Below are 24,267 nucleotides of genomic sequence, written 5' to 3'. Positions count from 1 at the left end.
TAATAGTTCAATTGATCAAAATCAATTTCAGCCTATATTTAGCAGTAAAATTCGCTACATACCTACCTCACCCTTTTTTCCTCATACAAGGCTTTAGCCTTTTAGAGTCGTTTCTTTTTTTTTCTTTTGATTTTTTTCTTGTTTTATACTATTTCCATAGTGCACCACCTTGTTAATTAAAAAAAAAAGCTTATATTGATTTTCTGGTGAGTTTCATTTCTGGGTTCTCGCTTCATTTCAAAACTATTTCTTGATCATAATCTATTTAACGACTTTCTTGAACGTTTGATGCTGTTGTCACACTAATTAAATGAAAGTTTCCCACTTTTCTAAACTTTTTGTTTTGTTTTTACATAGAATCAACTCTGGTGTTTGTGATCCAAAACAAAGATGGGTAGAACGTTGTTGTCCCTTGTGGGACTTCTGTTTCTAAGCTGCCATGCATCAATCACAGGAGCAAAGAAAGGAGTAACGGTGGAAGCCAAAGGTGCTAAGCTCCATGCTAAATATAGAGATCCAAAGCAGCCGATTGATGTCAGGATTCAGGACCTGTTGGGGAAAATGACCCTGGAAGAAAAGGTCGGACAGATGGCGCAGCTTGAACGTCAAAACCTGACTGCAGATATCATAAAGAATTACTTCATTGGCAGCATTTTGAGTGGTGGAGGTAGTTCACCTAAGAAAAATGCTAATGTAGAAGACTGGGTGGATATGGTGAATAATTTTCAAAACGCTGCTCTTTTGACTCGTCTTGGGATTCCAATGATTTATGGAATTGATGCTGTTCATGGCCATAACAATGTCGTCAATGCCACCATTTTCCCACATAACGTTGGCCTCGGCGTAACTAGGTGAGCTTCCTAAGTTTCCAACTTATCTAATTTTAAATCAACCTGATGCTTTGATTTCGTGATCAATATGATGTATCTTATTTTCTTCAATGACCACCAGGGATCCTTTACTCGTTAAGAAGATTGGGGCTGCAACTGCACTTGAAGTTCGAGCAACCGGTATTCCATACGCTTTTGCACCATGCATTGCAGTAAGTATTCTTGCAAATGGAACATATGGTTAATTAACATTTCTTTTTTTTTTTTTTACAGATTTGTCATCATTCCTCTTTGCAGATATGCAGAGATCCTAGATGGGGCCGATGTTACGAGAGCTACAGTGAGGACCATGTAATTGTACAAGAGATGACTCAGATCATCGAAGGACTGCAAGGAGAAGTTAAAACCGACATGAAGGGCATGCCATATGTTCTTGGAAAGTAAGAACTCGGTCCTTTCTTTTGTCATTCTAATTTTAAGAATTCAGTAACATTTGGATGGCATATTGTTCCTTCATATCGACAATTTGATTATCCCTTGTTTTTTGACATAGAAAAAAGGTGGCAGCTTGTGCCAAACACTACGTTGGTGATGGAGGTACTGTCAAGGGCATTAATGAAAACAACACCATAGTTGACCAGGCGGGCTTGTTTGGCACCCACATGCCTGCTTACCTCAATTCTCTGGCAAAGGGTGTTGCCACCATCATGGCATCTTATTCAAGTATTAATGGAGTTAAGATGCATGCTAATCGCGACTTGCTTACCGGCTTCCTTAAGGAAAAACTTGGTTTCAAGGTAAATATTTTCAGATTGCCTAGAAAATTGTTAGCAAGTTGCTTTTCAGAAAAAGAGAAAGACAATTTGGTAGAAAATTTACTGAATAAGAACTAAGTACAGATTTTATTTTACAGGGTTTCATCATCTCTGATTGGGAAGGAATAGACAGGATCACCTATCCTCCTCATTCAAACTACACTTACTCAATTCAAGCTTCAATATTGGCCGGTGTTGACATGGTCAGTTCTAGCCTTCTTGGTGTTAGCTTCTTCTTACAGGTTTCTTTAAAATGTGATCCTTAAACCTGAAGTATTTCAGGAACAACTTGACCTTTTTCTTCCATTTGTCATCCTAGCAAACTAGAAATATGGTTAGAATCATTGTTTAAGTTGAGATATGGAATAATGCTTGTTCATGTTCCAGGTTATGATTCCTTACAACTACACTGAATTCATCAATGGTTTGATTGATTTGGTTAAGAAGAATGTCATTCCAATGAGCCGAATTGATGACGCCGTGACAAGAATCTTGCGTGTCAAGTTTGCCACGGGCCTCTTCGAAAATCCCCTTGTTGATTATAGTCTAATTAATAAGGTTGGGTGCATGGTGAGTTCTTGCAAAAATTAAAATTGGTTTTCATTTTCTCTTGCTATTTTAAAGCCAGCCTGGAAATGACCCATGAAGTAAAACGATACATCTGTTGATTACAAAGTTGCTGGATTTTTTTGACAAAACAGAAGCATAGAACACTGGCAAGGGAAGCTGTAAGGAAATCACTTGTATTATTGAAAAATGGCAAGCCTGGAAGGCCACCTGTTTTGCCTCTCCCCAAGAATGCCAACAAGATTCTTGTTGCAGGAACCCATTCTCACAACTTGGGCTATCAGTGTGGTGGATGGACTATTGAATGGCAAGGAGTCAGTGGAAACAACTGGACTGCCGGTAATTCTTAACCAAATTCTATTAATTATGTTATATATGCTTTTTTTTATTTGATACAGTTAAAGATTGATTTCGTCATTGAAATTAGGAGACAACACTCCAGATCACAACTATAGGCATATTATATGCTTTTGTTTCCAGTGTTTTTGAGTTCTTGGCATCTTCGTTTGAACAAAATTTATCAATTGTTTGATGAGCAGGCACCACCATCCTCAACGCAATCAAGGCCACTGTCGACAAAAGCACCCAAGTGACCTACAGGAAGAATCCTGGAAAAAACTTTTTTAAGAAGAACAACTTCGACTATGCCATTGTGGTGGTTGGTGAGGTTCCTTATGCAGAGACAAGGGGTGACAGCCAAAACTTGACTATCCCTGATCCAGGTCCAAATATAATCCAAAACGCTTGTAAGGCTATCAAATGCGTTGTTGTCCTCATTTCAGGGCGTCCCGTCGTAATTGAACCATATCTTGACACAATGGACGCCCTGGTGGCCGCATGGCTCCCTGGAAGTGAAGGCCAAGGTGTGTCTGATGTTCTTTTCGGTGACTATGGATTCACTGGCAAGCTGGCTCGTACATGGTTTAAGAGACCAGATCAGCTTCCAATGAACCATGGGGATCCCAATTATGATCCACTATTCCCATTTGGTTTTGGACTTGAGACAAAGCCCACCACACAACACAATAAGCGAATTGAGTTATAACTTAAACAGTCAATATTCCTAAGACTCTACAACTCGCAAAGTCAAGGTTGTAGGACGCTATAAATGATTGTTGTAACTATCCCTCCAAGGGATAAGTCAAATGTTGGAATTATGATCTATATTCAGTGAATGGATATTGATCGTTTACACTTTGCCAAAACTTTCTCAAACTATACAATGGCTCTCTGATTAATTCTTTTCATTTCTTCCAATATCAGAAAAACATTGATTTTGTTAATCCAACTTCTGCTAATCCACTTTTTTCATCTTCTGGATTCATGTTTGTTCATGAGCCGAAGGAATTGCATGGAGTCGAAAGGTGAGACAATGCCACGGCTGGCCTTTTTACGGCAATGGGTGATTAATATTATTATGATAGGAACAATAATGTTAGAAACGAACAAACTAGACGGCTTTGCCACTCTTTAAAAACCAAAAATCTGCACTAAGCAACTTTTTATATTTATTCAATCATCTTCGAGAAAAGAGTAGCAACAAACTTGCAACCAGAAATGTGCTTCAGCGTCAAAAGGGAACTCACGAGAGAAGAATTGAAAGAGATAGGAAAGAGAAAGAAAGCAAGGGAGAAGGAGAAGGAGAAGGAGAAAGAGAAAAGAGGAGGAGAAGAGGACCAATGAGAAGGAAAGAAGGAAGAGAAAAGAAAAGGAAGAAAAAGAGAAGGAAAGGAGGAAACGAAGACGAAAGAAGAAAAAGAGAAGAAGAAACAAGAATTGAAGAGGAAAGAAAGAGAGAAGAAAGAAAAACCTAGTCACAAGATGAAAAAAATGATCATGAGTCCTGCAGTTTTTTCTAGAACTTTTTTTCTTTACTTTACTAGCATACAACAATATTTTTTTTTTAGATAAATATGGAGCATTTTATATATTCATTTTGAAAATGAAGCTGATTTAGTCTTATAAGAAAAAAAAAATCAAAATGGGAAAAAATGTCTTGTTAATCTTCCACTATTATGGTTATCTCTCATTTGATAATGATTCTTATTCAAGTTAAGTACTTTTTTTTTTAATAAATTTGAATATGAGCGAAGAGATTATAGATAATTCGAATATGGAAGAATGGCTCATAGCTATTGAAATTTGAACAAATGCAAGAGGAAAAGAAACAAAGAAGAAGAGAAAAAGAAGGGCAGTTGATGGAAGAAACTAATTTTATGAAATCATATCAAATCACCTTCTAACTTCCCATGGAACTATAGTTCCTCTCACTCTCTTTTTCTTTTCCACCAGAAGTATTTATGTAGTCTGCCAACCATTTGGGAAGCTTGAGTTTCAGACTTGCCATTGAATCTGTAAGAATAGCAAAATAGTTGAATTACTAACGTGCCACCTTACACTAACAAAATATATCAGTATCATATGGTGAAGGATGAATGTGGCATAGGCAACAATAGGAACATTTACTTGCAAAACTTATTGTCTATGATACAAAATATCACAGCCAAATCAGCAATGATATATAGAACAACCATCAGCCTACTGCCTTCGGAAGCATAATGAATTTGCGTTTACAACTAGAATAATTTATACTTCCCTAGAGGTTATTACAAAAATTAATAGCATGAGCAAAGTTTCATCAGATCTGCAGCAAACTCATCGAACTGGACCTGCAAATGCCTAATGATTTCCTAGGGACACCAAAAATCTAATACTCTTTCGACTTGGACCAGATTTACACTTAAGAAAGCTACAGACTAGGCCGAGGAGTCTGCCACCACCTCCACTTACTCATGTAGCTGACAGAATCACCACTGTAATTAGTAGGTGAATTGTTGCAGAAGTTCCACGTCAGGTATGGTTCAATGATCAACATGCATCAAGTTACCAAAATTTTAACGCAAGTAGCACAAGAGTGAGAAAATTGTAGGACCTTATTAGCATGAAGTACGGACTTCTAATCAACTGAGAACCTTACGAAGTTCATTAACTAGTTGTTTCCTGCTTGATGGCTCCATCTGCATTGGATTAAAACAATCATCCAGGGTTCCAATAGATACAGACAAGAATGCCGTAAAAGCAAGAAAAGGTAGTTGGATGGTTTACCTTGCTTAGAAGGGCAGCAAGACCTAGAGGTAGAGCTTGCATATCTGAAGCTGAATTGCTAATATTTGTAAGCTGAAGCAATACCTTTTGGACACGCAGCTCTTGTAGCTTCTCACTATAATTTCTCAGATCATCCTTCCATGAAAAGAAAGCTTCATCATTAACCCAAGCATCCTCTCTTCCATTTGCAACATTGGAATCCAAAAACCATTTCTTGATCAAGTCCATTGCAGATTTATGTGACAGTTGGTCACCAGCAGCATCTGTTACAATTTTGACCAGAGAACACTCAGCAATTCTCCGGTGCAGTCTTCTGTAGAAGAAAGAGCGTGAACGGTTCCAGTCAACAACTTCTTTTATCACCCCTTTCGCAGCCATCCTCAAAGAAGTATCATGAAGTTCAGCAAATTTAGTGGCTATCTGGGTGTATACTGGCAACAGTTGCTTCTCACGTGATCTTATTTGCTCCTGAAGATTATCCACCTTTGCATGGGCACCACTGCTCTTGGCTTCCTGAAGTTTTTCCTTCAAACTTATAAGATGTTGGTCGAGCCTGCCCATGCACTCCAATAGCTCCTTTGTCCTAAACTTGATTTCGATCATTCCTTCAGGCTCAAGTACATTACCCTTTGCAGTGCGCTCAGCATACATTTCAATATGGTCTGAATTGATCCGGCTATCCACAACAACCCATGCCCCACCACGAAGCTCACCCATCATGGGAATGTACACAAAAACAGGTTGTTTGTAGGTTCTAAGATTCTCAACGATGGTTGATCCAGCCTGAAGGATACCCTCAAAAAGATCCCTTTGCCCACCTGAAAAGCCTCTCCAATTGGCAAGGATGAAAATTGGAAGCTCTTCCCTATTGAAATCCATTATTGCTTGAGACGTCTTTGTAGCAGAATCTGGAAACCATACCTGTCCAGCTGGAGGGACAACCCTTTCATGGGAATCAAGTCGTCCTGGATCAGCAGGGATAACCTGCATCCCCGTCTGTGTCTCAACAGCAACTATTCCCACAGCGATTCCTCCAAGCTTTGCCCTTCCTGTCACAACTGTTCTTGCCCAACCTTCCAGTGTCTCCACAAAGCTATCCCTGTCAAAAATACCTCCCTTCCAATTCCCTCTACTACCTAAAGCACCACAAATAGCGGCACGAGGATCACATGAATTTTCTGGGAAGTACTCTACAGGTCTTTCTGGAGGATCTGATGGCTTTAAAATGGGAAGTGGACCACCAATATGAGGGGGAATGCAAGTTAGCCAGCTCAAAATAGCTGACACCCCTTCAAGATCATCTGAGACAGTGAGATGGACAACCCCATTTGTAGCCATGATTTTAGGTCCACCAAGTTGCATGTGGGAGCTGTACACCTCACGACCAAGAAGTTTGTTCAATGCAGAGAAACCAGTCAAAATAATGGGTTGATCAAGTCTCTGTATGCACCGCATGCCAAGACGAGCAAGATAAGCACCAATTCCCACAGTTCTACCAGTCACATATGTTAAGGTAAAGGTTTCCTTGTATGCCCTAGAGTATGCACCAGCAATGGCCCCACTACCAGTTAAGTTCTCAACCCCCAAACCATCCTCCTTCCCCACAATAGAATCTATCACCCATCTGCTCTCTCCACTTGCCAGTTTCATCTCATGTGCAATGACAGATGATCCAATCCTAGCATAATCCTCAGGAGTTAAGTAAACATATTGAAAACCACGCTCAGGGCTGGTTTCATCAGACCAACCAACTTTAAAGCAGGCTTTGACTTCCTCGGCTACTCCAATACGGGCACCAGAATTAGCGGCCAAATAAATTAAAGGCAGTTTCTTAGTGCATGCAAGATCAGTTACAGCAAGAAAGAAAGCATCCTCTCTTGGGCCAAAAGAACCAGCTTTGAAGGTCACATCATTCGCAACTATCAAAATTGTTCTTCCAGAAGTGAACTCAGAAGTAGACATTTCCATGCACCAGGCTACCATGCCAACATCATTGAGTCCAGGCTGGCGCTCGACAGGAACAAGAGGAGTGCCCCAGTTACCTTTTTGGTCAGCAAATATAACCTCTGTGACCTTATGAAGAAGTTTATCTTTGGGTTTTTTAATACCTGGGAACTGGGATGTCCTTAACTGTTCCAAGGCTGTCTCAAATGCCTGCAAGTAGCATCATTCTCAGTGATATAGCTTTACTGTTATGGATTGTTGAGCATAAAAAAGGAAAAGAACAAGCAACGTAGCCAAGATGGACGGTCTTACCAATTGAAAGTCATAGCAATATGTGGTATGGTTTTTCCTTGCTAGTAGGCGTTTTCGGTCAAGAACACCCAAAGGCTGATAGTGAGCATTAACTGGTACACATTGCAGAGGACCCCTTACAGAAAGGGAATGGTATACAACTCTGTGTTTGCTGGTATCTTCTAGTTCTCGGTATATCTGAAAGTATAACACAGACATTATTTTATTTTACCTATATTCATCAAAACTCTATTTTCAATGATCTCAAGGTTTAGACTGGTTCTAATTCAATAGTTAGATATTGTTCTCACACCATTCAGCTAGGCATCTTTTGGCAACATCCATGCATTCTGCTATTCAATTATGGAAAAAATGATGTATGGATTTTTCAGAAACTACATATCTCTATATGTAACTAAATCAGCAAGAGTGCTACATAAATAAACATGCAACACTTGTGGTCTACTGTTCCTCCCAATTTAACCATTTTTGGTGGTCATTAAGATTTGCACAGTATGGTGTATGATGTCTCTAGAAACCAAAAATATGGCTGGTTGGAGAAAAAAAATTCCCTTTTCTCACTTCCGAAGTAAAGCATTACAGCTGGATCATGGTGGAGAATTTTTGAAGCACTACTATTTAATGGATTGAAACTTACATGTACAGTGCAGGTCTGACCAGTCACATTTGTCACCACAACTCTCCAAGCACCATTTGTTTGTCCAGAAGATGCCATCCAGAGCTTCACTTCCCACTGAAAAACACTTAACTTATGCATTCTTACACCAGCAAATGCATGAATTTCCTGAGCCAGTTCTTCTAAGATTGACTCTACTGCAGCTCCTTCTTGTCCAGCATCTAGGTCAACTCTCCTGGTGAAATATCTCAAATTTAAGAAGATATAGAAAAAGTTTACCGACCATGCAGAAGGGGAGGAGGAAAAAAAGAACAACAAAAATAAGAATATAGGCTTAATTACTTGGGATAAGGCACAAAATCATTTATCTGTTGCTCTCGTAAGACACAAAAGTACATATGAGCATGGTCAGATTTTAGAGTAGTATTGTGAACATTAAGTTCCAACTCCTCCATTGCAGCCATTAAGGACCTCAAAATGCTCCTTGAAGTAAAAGACATAGCCCATTGACTACGCATCATGTCAACATCAAGTCCCTGATATGCTGTAAGCCCATCATCTGATGTAGGCTGCCTGACAAGTGTTCTCAGGAACATCCTTTGGATTGGGATTGGCTTGTCCACAACAGTATATAAGTGCCATTGACGGTCACGTGAAGGGGTATACTGCATATTCTCATAACCTTTAAGCTTATCCTGGATTTAGAGTTAATAAATATCAGATCAAAGGTGCATAGTAATATCTTTTTTCTTAGAAGGAAAACAAAGGAGTAGCAGTTAAAATAACAGACCAATTTAAGGTATATGGACAGAGGAGGTTCTAGATGATGCAAAAGGGGTTCTTCCTCGTAAAAGAGCTTTTCGGCTGACCAATGAAATGAGTGCCTCATAGGTGTTCGCCCTTCATCTCTCTGTATGATACAGCCAATTACACCAACACCTGCAGAGCGTAGACTTGACCCTACCTCTTTATCTTTAAGTATTTTAGCTAACTTATTAATTCTCTCTTGAGCTTGATCCTCATCACCACTGCAAAGAGTAAAAGTAGAATGCTGATTAAGAAAATCTATGGTTTTGTCCCAATATTTAGTTAGAAGCTTAGTGTCTTTCGCATCTTTTATGAAAAAAAAAAAACAGGAATAATCCAAAGTACGATTATCAATTGTTTAATTTATATAAAACCAAAATTCAACCCATCCAAGTAATATCAGATTTAATTAAACATATATACACTTGCCTTCGGATTTTAATAGGTTGTATAATTTTATATCCTTTAACTGACATTGCAATCTCAAACTAACACAAGAAGAATTGTCAGTTTAGCTACAGATTTCAACACAAGCAAAAATTCAGAAGACCACCCCATATACCTATCTTGAAGTAAACTCATCTGATTGTTGCTGCCCACTAGTGCAATATGCATCATATTACCAAAGGTAGTTGGAGATCCATTTGGAGTTGCTTCATGAAGGTTATCAGTTGTTTCCCTTAATGCAGCACTGATAATTGCAGGGAAAAATTGGAGAGATTTAATTATAACCATGGCTCCCCATTTCCTCTCACTGTGTTTCTCAACAAATGTTTTATCAGACATTTGTTCTTCAGACCCATTCTTTCTCTCAATATGCTCTTCCAAGAACTCCCAGGAAGCAATAAGACCATATATGCCACTGCATCCGAATACTTCCCTTTACAAGATAGGGCTGATGACAAATACAAACAGTTTAACGAGGATGTGACAGTCCCAAGATAACATAAGCCGAAGGTTGTGAGAGTTAAGCCCTAATACCTGGTATAGCCTCCGAACATAAGTCTCTACAACCCGCCTCTGAAGGGTGTGATCACTATGATCAAATAGACCTATAAGAGCATCTTCAACAGCTAAAGGAGCACCAACGAGATCCTCCATTCTTTTATTAATGGCACTTTTCCTCTTGGGGGTGTCCATACTTTCACCATCCTCAGTAAACATTTCTAATTCGGAAAGGCTTCTAGCAATGGTGGAGCGAAGTTCACTCAATTTGGTTTGTTCCAGTAATTGACTTGCCTTGAGTGCCAACTATACACACAAATTCAAAAATAAGCCTTAAAGAGAAAACATCAAATATCCTCCTCCAAGGCAGAATTGAGTTTGGAGAGCCAAATTGATGAATACAAAGAACACAATATTAAAAACTTGTTATGCAAGCTTATTACATTAGTAGATGCTCAAATGAGTAACTTAGTGCAACAGCGAACCTCGGAATAACTAGTATGGTTTAGTGCAGAGAATCGGATTAGTTGATCTCTATATGCAGCAGGGTTGGGATAAACCAGTTGTTCCAAGAGTCTGAGTATTAGTTTATTTTTACTCTTGACACCCTGCAAGCCAAAAGACTCGTACAGTATGAGTGTGGAATATTTTACAATAGGAAAACAAATAACAAAAAACAATGCAGTGTTTCATGTTTGATACCTGATGAGAAAGCACAATGTCCACAACCTTCAGTAGATCTTTCTTATACTGAAGCCGAAGACGTTCGATCACATCAGCCTGTGATATTGCATTGAAGAGACTCATTTAAACATGCAAACAAAATAACAAACATTCGAAAATTTGAAGACTGTAACTGGACTTGGAATTGCAAATATGATGTTCAAGATTTATGCATCTCAAATTGAAGTCTTAAAACTTAAAAAAAGGGCAAATCAGATTGCTCTTGTTAATACAAATAATCATGACAAAGAAATATGCACTAGTATATTATCGTTATGAACTATGAAGAATATGTGTACCTTAGCGAAAAAGTTACCTGGATGTTGTCACTAAATAACTCTTCAACAGTTAGATACCATTCAAAAAGGGACCGCACAATAACACGGGCATGACTTTCTCTTCCACCCTCATACGACTCCACGAGGCTCATCAATGGTTCGATAAGCCTTTCTAGGGATCCTCTTTCTTTTTCTGGACAGGAGGATAGATGGGACTGCAACCAGTAGATGCATCAAGTGTTTAACTTTCCAGAGGAACAAAAATAGAAACAAAAAGTGAACTTCAAAATGAGTATTGTGTGATAAGGAAACTCACTTCTAACACTCCCTTCAATAACTTGGCAGGAAAGTCAATATTCTGGGAGCTTGAAATCACTTCAAACCCCTTATACTTTGATTCCAGCTGATATAATGGCAATAATAAAAGTAAATCAGATCAAAAGATACAAGTCTAAAGCCACTAACCAGAGAACCAAAGCAGAGATAACATCCAGATAATAAATATTTACCTCATTTTTAAGATTTTTGGGAAGCCTGGTTGCCAGAACAGATACACATTCTTGCCATTGAAGGAAAGGCAGCTCAGGACTGTCAAGACAATTTAGCAGGCTTTGAACTACCTGTAGCACATGTCAAACAAATTGATATCTTGAATCAAATTCAAGAATATCTAAGAAGGGCTCAGACCTAGAAGCTGAGCCTTTCCCATGTGTTTTATGTGGAAAAAAGAATGCTCTCCAGGACAAGTATTTACCTCTTCCTTGAATGTTTAACTCATTCTTTGTTCTCTATCTAAAGACATCAGTAAGACTCTTCAACAGTTTATAATCTTTGCTATTTTTTTTTAATATTTAATAGTTATTATGTTTAGTAAAAAATTTTGAAAGCAAATAACTAGAGTCTAAATTGAAATTTGTTATTCTTTTCTGCATACATTCTTTAAAGTATAAAAATTATCTCTACGTACAACTATAGAGTAAAATGTATTGATAGATATTATAGCATACCAATTATTGAGATCTAAATTTTAATTTTGAATTCTATGGTTTTATTTGATTAGCCATATAATATATAACGCTTGAAAAAAACTATAAAGAGTTAAAAGTTGAAACCCACGGTTTCAAAGCTAGTTAACTAAAGACACTTAAAGTTCACAAAGGCAAAGGCTACTGTAGAAGAGATTTGCTGATTCCCAGCATATTTTATCCCCGTCACGAGATTACGAAGGGATAGAGAATACTTACTTCGTCAATATTATGCTCATAACCAGCAAGAATCATGTGGGCTGCATTTAAACTTGCAGCACATCTCTGATGAACTTTGCCAGAAATTGCAGTGGGAGGCCCCAGTACAGGGAAGTTCCCATCGAATGGTTCAGCTTTCCTAACAGCCAAAGGATCGTCCAGATCAAGCCTAGCAATAAGCTCACCAGCCTGCAAGAACAATGACATCCTAAGTTTCCACAAAAAATTTAACTTTTATATTTCTTATATAGATATGGTTTACCTGCATTGCTTGACCTTCAGACATTTTGATTTGAATAATTCCTGAAGCAGGTGAAAGAAGAGGCATACACATTTTCATAACCTCAACGTCTGCATATGGTGTGTCAGCATCTACATGACTACCATCAGAAACCAAAAATCTCAGCAGTTTGCATGGTGTTTCTGCCACTAATTTTGAGGGGTCATGATCATTCTGGATAAAGGAAAAAAAAACACATAAATAACCTTACACCTTAATTTAGTTTGATCAAAGGAAAATGGCAGGATCATTTTTTCCTTTGAGTTGGGGAGGGAAGCATTCAAAGCATATGAAAGAAAGGAAAAGGTGGCACCTGTAGAAGGCAAGTCCTTCCATCAATTAGTAGGCAAGTACCAGCAGCTTCTTCCTCTGCATAAATGACATGACTGTTTCCATCCAACTGTAATAATTGAAACTAGCATTAGAAAGAGCCAGAAAAAAACAGTTGTAATCACAAGGCCAGCAATAAGAGGCTCTATAACTGAAAGATAAATAAGCAACATAAGCAAAAGTAGTAAAATGATATTTCTGAATTGTTTAGGGGAAAATGCTTGCCTGCATCAATAAACCACCATTGCGTAATGTATGTATCTCTGCCTCAATCTCAGACTCATTCATTCTCAACCTATAACTTCCTGTTCCCCCCCTAACCATGTCAATCTAGAAACATTTTTTTTTTCAAAATGTTAATATGCAGAATTCATCAACATGATACCCAAAATCTCTAGAAGTTCTTGTGAATTAGAAACAAAACCCTTAAAATGGTGGTAAAGGGACATTATCAAAAAGTCATACCAAATATTTGCTTCCTTCAATGTTCAAAGACACATGAGAATGCACAAGTGATATGTGCTGAAATCAAGATCAACAGACATCAGTATCTTAACAAAGACCCACATAACAGAAGCAACATGATCACCGTACCTTGGGAGGAATTTGACCCTTTTCAAGATAACCAACATAATCTGAAACCATTGCTGCACTGCCGGCTGATGCTTTCTGAGATAAACAAACAGTGTGAAACATTTACTCTATTACAAGCACCATAAAACAACAACAACAACAAAAAGCCTTATATCCCATAACTATTACAAGCACCATGAATTCTAATATACATACAGCACTTACGTAGAGAGCTCCTCCAACAACTGAGAGATACCAAGGAGGCCTTTCTGCTCTAACTCGCATAGCAATTCTACTGTCCAACCAACCTGTGTGGATTTTATTTTCTCTGTAATCAGAAGCCTGTAGAGCATTTTAGCTGTTAGTAGTTGGTACTTCTAAAGTCATAAATTCTATTAAAAAAGAGAATATGGTTCATTTGATAAACCTACATGTAAAAGGTCAATTGTGTAATCAACATTTGTACGAATTTCTCCACGGATTTGAATTTCTTTCAACCCAAGAACCATATTTGCTATAGCTAGAGCTCTGGATTCCCCAAAAGCGAAGACATGTCCTGATGTAACATTTGACTCTTATCAGAAATAATGATTTTTGTAACAAACAATTTATATGCATAGAGGCTGTCTTGTCCAAAAACATTCATAGTGAATAGAAATTTATTTGTAATACTTACCAAATTGAGAATCTGAAAATTCATGAATGCCTCCTCCTGACTGAAAAGTATTATTGCAATCATTATATTATAAGTTTAAGGTTCCATCAACCAATAATTTTTCCCAAAAATAAAAGTTTACCTTAACAGAGAAGTAAGCCCACACATTTGGCTTGCTTTTAAAACTTAACTCCTGTACAAAGTCATAGAACTCAATAAAAGCTTATGACAAGAAAAGAAAACAAAGTAAAAAAGGAAATGGAATATTTGAAGTACAATTTTTTTGTGAACCTAGTCAGTCTAACCTGTACTTTTCCACTGGTAGGTTTAAAACCATCATCAGGATCCTCACTTGTCACACGCACAGCCACACAGTGACCTTTAGGCCTTGTTGACTCTGCCTTGTCAAAATCAAAACAAGTGGCAACAACAGACCTTTTTCTCCAAGAATCATAACCTCCACCATGTTCCACTCCATAAAATCGCCGTATTTCTAATCAAATCAAGCACACAAACACACATATCCTTTATATGAATTACATGACTAAGTAAAAAAGGTTTTGGAGAAATACTGGATGTTGAAATCGCACCAGGAATTTGCCAGAGAGGTATACCCATCCCGACTGCAGCTTGGGCAGCTGGTAGATTTACTCCAGCAATCCACTCAGTGACAGGGTGCTCCACCTGTTGCAATAAATTTCTAAATATTGATTATAAAGGAATATGATGAGGAAAATAATATGTCCGCCACATAAATCACAAGATTCCTCCTTAACATGTTTGCACCGAAACAAGGTGAAAACCACCAACCATGTCATAGAAATGTTAAATCTACAGACACTTTCCTGTTGTAAAGCTGAATGCTTTTATAAATGGTTATATCAGCCCAATACTATTTCTGAACTACCAGCTAACATTTGTGTTTTACATCCACTTCAAATGCAGATACAATTAATAAATTGTACAATCACACTAAATGGATAAAACAAATTGAAAAAGAAAGCATGAATTTGATTGCAATAATGTGACACCTTAATCCATATGACATGTTCCAGAACTGAGGATGGAATCACTATGACATACCTGTAACCGAGGGTTGAGCTCTAAAAAGTAGTACTCGCCAGTATCCATACTGTACAGATATTCAACAGTTGCTGCTCCAACATAATTGACACATTTAGCTAACCTTCTAGCTGCCTGCTCCAGCTTTTTAACTGTCTCCAACGGAGCTACAGTGATTGGACCCTCCTCAATAATCTATTTCACATACAGGACCATGATGTCAGATCTTGTAAGAAACTTTTCTCAAATATGATGCAACTGAAGCATTAATCTCTTTTTGCCTGGGGTCCTATTTGTTCCAGAAGACTAACATTCAAACATAGCATTTAAGAAATGAACTTACCTTCTGGTGCCGCCTCTGAACACCACAGTCACGGCTATGCAACATTTCCATACTGATCACAAAGTAACTGGACCTCTAAATTGCGGCTCTAATTAGGGGAAGAATATGCCAAATGGTTTGTCAGAAAAGAGATCTAAAATAATTCCACTTCACTGAAATCAATTGTTGCAGAAAATCTCACCTGTGAAGCAACTTTCATTATAAATATAGGTGAACCTGGAACTTCACCTTGCACTTGCTTGAATAGTGCCCTAATCTCATCGTCACTATGAACCTAGAAAATCAAACAGCACAAGGCAAGCAAAACGTTCAAACCAATTCGGTTAATATGAAAAGTAATTAAATCAATCATACTTTTACCAAAATATTCACAGTGACTTTAAAGGGGGATTAGCTTATACCATTGGATAAGTAAAAATTGCTATTGTCAGAAAATCAAAATATTCTCATGAATGAATCAAACCTTTCTTATGCCTTTACCACCGCCACCCCAAGATGCCTTGATCATTGCAGGATAACCAACAACTTGACAACTTGCAATTGCTTCCTCTGTTGTACAAACGCATGCTTTACTGTATATTTCATCTGGAATAGCAACTAGGCAACTTTCAGCAGGAAGTTTCACCTGTAAAACAGGAAGGCAGCATTGTGCATGAGAAACTGTCATGGAAAAGGACAATTTTTAATATTCAAAAGAAAAATAATTACATTAGAACCACTTGGGCACTTCTGCTGCTTGAGCAATCAATGATGAACCAATCTTATCTCCCAATGCTGCCATTGATACAGATGGTGGCCCAAGAAAAATGATTCCCTTTGCATTCAGTGCATCTGGGAGCTCAGGGTTTTCTGATGCATGACCCCAGCCAGGCCAAACCGCATCAACATGTGTTATTTCTGCCATCTGAGTAACACATAATATAATTTGTCAAAAAGGATAAAATTGCAGGACGTTTCATATAATTAACCATGCCATGTGCAGAATTAGCTCCAATGAGCCATAAGTAGCAAGAATAAGAAAACACCCTCATTCTACTTATAAATTTTCTTTCCATGACCTGGGACTCTACAGAAATGCAGTGACTTACAGCTTCTAGACCACTTTACATGCAAACTTCTTTTATTAAGCTATCAGCCTCTGTGAGCTATTATGTTTCAGAATCATCTGGACTAAAGTCAATTATTTACAGCAAGGACGTAGTAAGAGTAGTCAAATTCCTTTGTACTTAAAAGAGCTTTTTGTAAGGCAATTCATCAACAAAAGAACAATTTGGAAGCAAGTAAATGTTACAGGGGTTTACCATACACACCTCTACAATAAGCTGCACATTGGCATAGTTATTATTATTTGTCCCCCCAGGAACTTCCACAAACTGATCAGCAATTCTAATATGCTCAGCATTGATTCTCATGTCCTCAGGAGTAGCCATGGCCACCAACAAGATTGCCTTTTCTGTGCCAAATGTCTCATAAGCCCACGTCCTAATACTACGTATAAATTTGACAGCTGCCATTCCATTGTTTGCAATTAAAATATTATGAATCGGCTTTTTCCCTCCAAGTGCAAAACAGAATTCATCTACTTCACATATGGTAGCAGGGCTCCTGATAGGCAATACCCCATTTATGTACCCAATGTTTCCACGCCCAACACCAGCCATAGCTGGCCTTCCTTGGGCCTCTGACATGCTGCATATCCAGAAATCAAACAACCAGGATGAGGAATCTAATACCAATCAATAATAAAATGAAGTTATTCTCATTCGGTTTGTTTTTAACAAATTCAAGCCAATAAGGTTTGAATAATAGCAGACTAATACTCTAATTCTGAATTAAGACTCTAAAAATAATTGTCATTCCTTAAACATGTAAATGAATCAATAGCTTAATCAAGCAACACCTTCGAATTGAACCCCAACCGAAAATAATTATAGGACTAGCAGCAAAAATGCACCGTATCTGTGCTAAAGCTCTGTTTGGTTGCAAACACCAGAATTTGATATGAATTATGATTAATGCTTCAAATTTTTTTCCTTGCACTCTTAGCTTATTTTAGTGAACATCGTATCAAAAGAATCAGACTTTAGTACTAAAAGTAATAGCTTATTCATTGGCGATTCCAATTCCAGTTCCAGTAACCAAACACGTCCCAAATGCAGGATCACATAAACATTTGATTTCAACGAAAGCACAACTTTAGAAAGCAAAAAATTACTCATTAAAAACACTCCAAATTTTCAAAATTATTGTTTTCAAATCCTTATTAAACTGAAACCTCAATCAACAAAATTACAAACCCACCCGCAAACAAACCATAACAAAATCAATACCAAAAAAAATAACACAATTCCCAACTATAATTTCACTTCTTCCTTCAAAAAAAAAAAAGAAAAAGAAAAGAGAGAGAAAACCAATACTCAATTCCGTAAACAACCCAAAAATAATAACAAGCCAGACAAAAAGAACTTCAATCCAGGAAGGTTGGGATCAAAACAAAGTCTCTATATGGGTATGAAACATACTTCAATCTCCTAGGTGAGTGTGAACATAAGAAAGGAAGAGACAGAGGTTCAAAAAGACAAAGCAAAGAAGAAATGTTGAATGTGTGTTTGAGTTTACATGCAAAGCAATGTTAGAAAATCCTTAATAGCAGCAGTTATGCGTTAGCAGAGAGTAAGGTATGGGGTAGAGGAATGTGGGTCTTTTCAAAGAGGTTTTAACGGCCTTTTATATGACAACCTGCACGTGTTACACCCCACGTGAGCACTATCAAAGGCCAAAGAATGAGCACCAACATCAGAAGGTCAGACTCTAGCCCAAGCACTATGTCACAAGAACAAGTTCCTGTTAGAGTTGCCTGATGCTGAGCTTAAGGACCTTGCGGGAGAAGCTTAGAGAGCCCCAGAATGGTAGTGCGGGCACTGAACTTGAGAAAGTTCTAGATAAGCAGGATTTAAGCTAATGGTGCCGATATAAAACCCTCTAGAAATGCACAAGGAAACCCAGAACCTTTTAGACCCAATGCACCACAAAGCGCCTAGAACTTGCTTCCTTCTAGAAACTATCCAACCAATTTTGTATCTGGCTAGAGGCTTTGGAACCCTCTAGAATGCAATGTGTGGCTCCCTAGTGATCACATAGCTCAAGGGAGTTCATGTATAAATAAAAATACTACATAAAAGTTAATAATTTTGTAAGTCACCTAAGCTATTCAAGCACAAATTGAATAAAAGTCACATTTTTTCAATAATAAAAGATTTTATATTCTTTCACTAAGTTTTTTTTTAGTGTGCACACTCACTCAACTTTGTTAAAAACTGACTTAGGCATACTCGAACAACAATTTTCTATCTAAAGCCGCACGATTGTTAAGTTTAAGACCAAAGCTAACACATGCGGTACCTGCCCTTGCCACACACCCCATCTCAAACTCCTTCCTTACTACTCCATTCTTCTACCAATACAACATTTGGTTTTTGGATATATTCCCCGTATTTTTAAGGTTAAACAAAAAGTCTTCCCTTACTATAAGATAAAAATATATATAGATATATTTGAAATTTTCATTACTTATATTTTCATTATACACAGATTGGAGGTAATGTGTCTTGACTGTGCGATTGGAATTTGGCGTTGTCTGGTGGTGAGAGAAACCACACTTAGAGTCCATAGAGCACACCAAAAAAACCACATCAAAAAGCTCATACATATATGTTAGATACTACTTGAACCCAAAAGCTTAAGCTATTAGGTTAAGAGGCTGATTTAGGCAAACTTAAACAGCAATTTCCTATCTAAGGCTACATGATTGTTGGGCTTAAGACTGAAGCACAAACACACGCGGTACCTACCCATACAACACACCCCATCTCAAACTCCTTACTTACCCCTCACAACTACCCCATTCTTCTACCAATACAACAATTCCTCTGATTTTTGGATATATTCCCCATATTTTTGTGTTAACAAAAAAGTCTTCCTTTACTATAAGACAAAAATATATACATGCACCTTATCTCAAACTCTTTCTTTACCCCTCCCAACTACCCCATTCTCCTCATTCTCCTACCAATACAACAATTCATTTGATTTTTTGATATATTCTCCATATTTTTGGTACCCCATTCTCCTACCAATACAACAATTACTTTGGTTTTTGGATATATTCCTCATTTTTTAGGGTTAACAAAAGAGTTTTTTTTACTATAAGATAAAAATATATATAGATATGTTTGAAGGTTCCGCTACCTATTCCTATATTTTTGGGGTTAACAAAAAAGTATTCCTTTACTATATATAGATATGTTTGAAGGTTTCGTTACTTATATTTTCATTATACACATTTATTGTATATTCCTCATATTTTTGGATAAAATATATATATATATGTTTGAAGGTTTCGTTACCTATCTTTTCATTATATATAGATTTGAGGTTGTGTGCCTTAACTGTGCATTGAAAATTTGGTGGTGTTGTCTGTTAGGGAGATAAACCACACTTAAAGTCTATGGAAGCACACTAGGAAGCCTACACCAAAAAGCCCATACATATATGTTGGACACCACTTGAACCCAAAAGCTTAAGCTATTAGATTCTTGAATCCTTTATGCATATATAAGATATCTCATTCGAATTTTCTAATGATGTGAAATTTCTTACTCACATATGAACCATTACCCAACAATTTCCTCCGTTCACTTGTGAGTTCTAATCAAGTTTCAGCTTAGCTTATAATTAAGTCTCACCTTGGCTCTCCCGAGCGAGTAAGTTCTATCAACACCTTCTTTGGGTAAGGCAATCTCACATCTCTAGTGCGTTTTTGGGGAAAGCCACAGCATTCAACCTTACCACCTCGATTGTCTCAATACTCCCTCAAGCTTACATTCCATGTTGACTCAACACATCGCCCACTTGGATATTTTATTTTTGCAGCCAATCTTTGATCTGCCAACAATCTCTCCCCCAGCAACACTACTAGGACTCGAACCTGTAACTTTTTGAACCTGTGACTTTTGGCTCTAATATCACTTGTTGGGAAGATAAACCACACTTGAAACCCATGAGAGCACATCAAAAAACCAATACATATATGTTGGATACCACTTGAGCCCAAAAACTTAAGCTATTAGATTCTTGAGTCCTTCATGCATATATAGAACATCTCATTCAAATTTTTTAATAATATAAATTTTTTTACTCACATATGAATTATATCCCAATATTATCGACCAACCCTTCCCTTATATCTTTTTTTATGAGTTTAGATTTAGATGAGCTAATACTTATTGTTTATTATCAAACTATTTCACTTTTACAGCATAAGAAGAAAAAATGAGGAATAACAGCTTTTTACCATTGACCTGAATCAAACTCATATCTTACAAATTATTCCAAGAAAAGTTTTGAATTTTTTTTTCATTTTGTTTTTATCTTGAAGGTGTGGTGAAATTATACTTGACAATTTAAAATACATATAATAATATGATACGAAAAAAAAAATACAAATATTATATGATTTAAAAATTTAATAATAATTATATATTAGTTTAATAAAATCAAAATTATATATTTTTTATTTTCATATCGATGCGAATTATGATATATAATTTTTATGTAAAATATAATATAAATATATAAATTTTAATATTTTATATGATACAAATACATGAATTATGTGAAATACTTTTTTGTTGTCAATATATATTATTAATCAAATGTGATAAAATATTGTATAGATAGAATTATGCATTTGATTACTGGAGAAAAAAATTAAAGGAGGATGAGGGATATTAATTTTGCATGGAGCTTATGGTTGGCGGTTAGGTCTATGTCCATCCAATATCCATGCACTCCTTGTTCACAAAGTTAAGGAAGAAAATTGCTTCAAAAAAGTTTTGTAAATGGAAGAAAATGGTTGAGTTTGACTCAACTAATCATGGCGTAAACAGGATGAACAATTGAAATAAAAAGGATACTTAAACGGAGGATTTTAATGCTTTAATAATTAGGAAGAACAATTGAAATAATTCAGTGGAAGAAATAGTTATATAATATAGTTGACATGAAAGCCTAGGTGAAGAAAAAAGTGGTCAAATCTGGCTTGATTAACCTCATGTAGAGTATGGAACTAATATATGTGAAAGGAAAGGGTAATGGTGATTGTTGATATTTCTTCTACATTCAAATTTTCTTGAAAATGATGGTGTGAGATTTGGGAAAGTAGAGAAAGAAATATTATTGGGAAATCATTTGTGATATGGTCAATGATCCTCGTATTATTATTAGGGATTTTTTTTTTTTTTTTTTTTTTGTGTATCATGCCCCCAACCACCAAGATAAATTTACTATATAAGTAAAGTTTATAGTTCATATTTTTTTTAATAATATAATAGATCTCATAATGCAAGTTCATCACAATTATCATATATATTATTTATATAACACGTTATTGAATTTGCGTGTATTGAGTTTGAAGTTTTGTTGCCATGGGGCATGGATTCTTTCAAAATAGAAATATAGGACTTGCTTCAAAGCTAGTAGATTAAGTCTTTTGAAGTTTGAAATGCATTAAAAAAAATATAAACAAAACATGATATTAAACACTTGAAATTTACTCATAATAGACAATTTTTAGTCATTCAAATGTTTGTGAATAAATTTTAAAAGGAGGAATGAAAGAATTGTGGGAGGGATACTTTCCAAACCAACAATGTGATGGAAAAGATTTATATGAAATTTTTATAGTGAAGTTTGTGAATTTTTTTATTAAAAATAAATAATTAAAAATTAAAATTAAAAATATAATTAATAGCTTATATTTTGGTTGGATGATAAGTTATGTATATATATATATATATATATATATATATATATAATTTAGAAATTCAAATCAAGGCCAAATTTTAACTGTTTATCACTTAATTGGTCAATCGTCAAAGCACAAAGTGAAAAAGGCTTGAAGGATAAGATTTTTTTATCTTGCAAGTAAAACTTTCACTTTCGTGTAACTAATAATGAAAACTGAAAATATTTTCTACCCCAACAAATAAAGAATCACTACTGTTATTCTCAAATAAAACTTAAATTAATGTTAAAAGCAAAATGAAATATATGAAAACAAAGGAAACTTTCTATGCCAAAAAAATAATATCATACTTAACAATGAGCCTAATGATATCATCATACTAAATATAGCTAACTAATTAGCTAGCTTATAAAATATAAGAGAATGAATCACTACCATATTAATTAGCACAAAGAAATGAACTGATAGAGAGTTGGTTCCTGATAGAGTCGGCTCTGGAGCATGTTTAGCAACTTCTTCTACAGCACTTGATGGTGCTGGGGAATTTGATGGTCCTGGCATGATAGGTTTTAAAGTAGATGGAGGGTTAACTGCAGCAATATAGCAAAGAAAATATATATTTTTTTTAATGTCTGAAACCTTAATACTATATTTTGATGCAATCAATCTTAATTAAAGTTGATTATGCGTCAAGATATTGATAAAATGCTAGATTCATAATTCATTGAGCAGATTTAATCCTACTAATTTTAAGTACCAAAAAGAAATAAATTTATAAATTCATATTCACGTAATTTATTTTAATATAGGGTCAACAGATAAGAAGTTCATACGTTTAACTTTACTGTAGCTTTCATTGTATTAGATCACCTTCTTTGATAAAAATATTTTATTCAAATAAACTTGTCAACAATACCAATTTTTTAGTCTAAATGAAAAGTAAAACTGATCGATTAAGTTATTAAAAGCAATTTATATATATTGCATATTCGCATGTAGAAGAGAAAGCATGTACCAGGAGTTGTAACAGGCGAAGAAGAAACTGCATTGACAACAGTTTTGTCAAATAAGTAGAAGAAACACGACGAAAACTTTTAAATAAACAACGAATTATTTAGTATTTACCATCACATTTGCTGATAGAAGGAACAGAAACCTCACAAGCAGAAGGCAGAATGGCAGCCTTTGTAAAATTCACATCGACACCCAATTCAGCACTACTTTTTAGGGCTTCACAAATACATTCGGCATTAGATTTCAACACTACTTTAAAGCCAGAGCAACATGCAGGAGTAGGCTTCTCTTCCGTGCTGCCATTACTGAAAAAGGTCAGACAATCAGCCATATCATATATGATAGTTGAACAACTCAATGATGGGGCCAATGAAGGTGACACTTGGGGTTTTGCCATCACGCAAACCATGAAAATACAAATGGCTATTGCAATTCTCATACTCAAAATGTTCTTTAATTTGACAAAATAGCTTAATGAGTCAAACAATTGAAGTTTGAAGAGTCTGTGAACCGATAAAAAAAATTCAGTAATTTTAAAAGAGGATTTGAAGATAAGTTTTCAATTTTAAAGTTCCTGGTATCTCTCTGGTGGTTGGATTATTTATAATCTTGTTGATTCTTTTTCATCATTATCCCCAAATCAAATTGTTTTATTTTAAAAGTATGTTGCGATTTTAGTAAAAGAAACAAATGAAATTGGGCCAACGTGACTTGGCTCAACTGGACAAGCCCAACAAATTAATATTAATTTTGGGCTTATAATTTGGGTTGTGCCTGAATATATCGAATACAGGCTTACAGCCTTTAGAAAGATTTTAACGCCAAGTTTAGGCCCTCTTCATGCAAGAACTACAAAGAGAGTGTTGAGATGATTAAACAAAAGAAGGGCTGTGAGATTGGGCGAGAATTTCTTTCTTTCTTTTAAATTGAAAATTTATGTTATACATCCAGGTTGAGATTTTATATTCTACAAAGATATTAATGGATTCACGTGTCATCTTCAGGATATATTGATGAAA

General features: G+C 36.1%; 3 pseudogenes across 2 annotated transcripts; 1 reads left to right on the top strand and 2 right to left on the bottom strand.

Annotated features, from left to right (window-relative positions):
- The first annotated feature begins 261 nt into the window (after positions 1 to 261).
- LOC111294094 (uncharacterized) lies at positions 262 to 3,330 on the top strand (annotated as a pseudogene). Its single transcript, XR_016340885.1, has 8 exons — positions 262 to 855; positions 971 to 1,042; positions 1,128 to 1,270; positions 1,384 to 1,627; positions 1,744 to 1,848; positions 2,033 to 2,215; positions 2,347 to 2,551; positions 2,752 to 3,330. The product of XR_016340885.1 is annotated as an uncharacterized LOC111294094 (transcript).
- A 1,284-nt stretch (positions 3,331 to 4,614) lies between these two features.
- LOC111294274 (acetyl-CoA carboxylase 1-like) lies at positions 4,615 to 18,037 on the bottom strand (annotated as a pseudogene). The gene is made up of 32 exons (XR_016340884.1): positions 17,952 to 18,037; positions 16,740 to 17,118; positions 16,138 to 16,333; positions 15,893 to 16,054; positions 15,611 to 15,703; positions 15,430 to 15,517; positions 15,108 to 15,281; positions 14,615 to 14,708; positions 14,330 to 14,517; positions 14,167 to 14,217; positions 14,046 to 14,085; positions 13,801 to 13,925; positions 13,595 to 13,711; positions 13,391 to 13,465; positions 13,262 to 13,318; positions 13,022 to 13,126; positions 12,780 to 12,866; positions 12,449 to 12,640; positions 12,187 to 12,375; positions 11,452 to 11,562; positions 11,259 to 11,345; positions 10,981 to 11,157; positions 10,644 to 10,721; positions 10,427 to 10,549; positions 9,978 to 10,247; positions 9,559 to 9,891; positions 8,980 to 9,217; positions 8,532 to 8,884; positions 8,211 to 8,424; positions 7,574 to 7,750; positions 5,318 to 7,471; positions 4,615 to 5,229 (listed from the first exon to the last, which is right to left on the bottom strand). The product of XR_016340884.1 is annotated as an acetyl-CoA carboxylase 1-like (transcript).
- Positions 18,038 to 22,627: 4,590 nt separating this feature from the next.
- On the bottom strand, positions 22,628 to 23,645 carry LOC149519581 (non-specific lipid transfer protein GPI-anchored 31 pseudogene; annotated as a pseudogene).
- Between the last annotated feature and the right edge of the window lie 622 nt (positions 23,646 to 24,267).

This window comes from Durio zibethinus, chromosome 3, assembly GCF_047325235.1.
Source record: "Durio zibethinus cultivar Kanyao isolate XHJ-2024 chromosome 3, ASM4732523v1, whole genome shotgun sequence".
NCBI lineage: Eukaryota > Viridiplantae > Streptophyta > Magnoliopsida > Malvales > Malvaceae > Durio > Durio zibethinus.
Note: the sequence above shows the minus strand (reverse complement) of the source record. Positions and strands in the feature narration are given on the sequence as shown.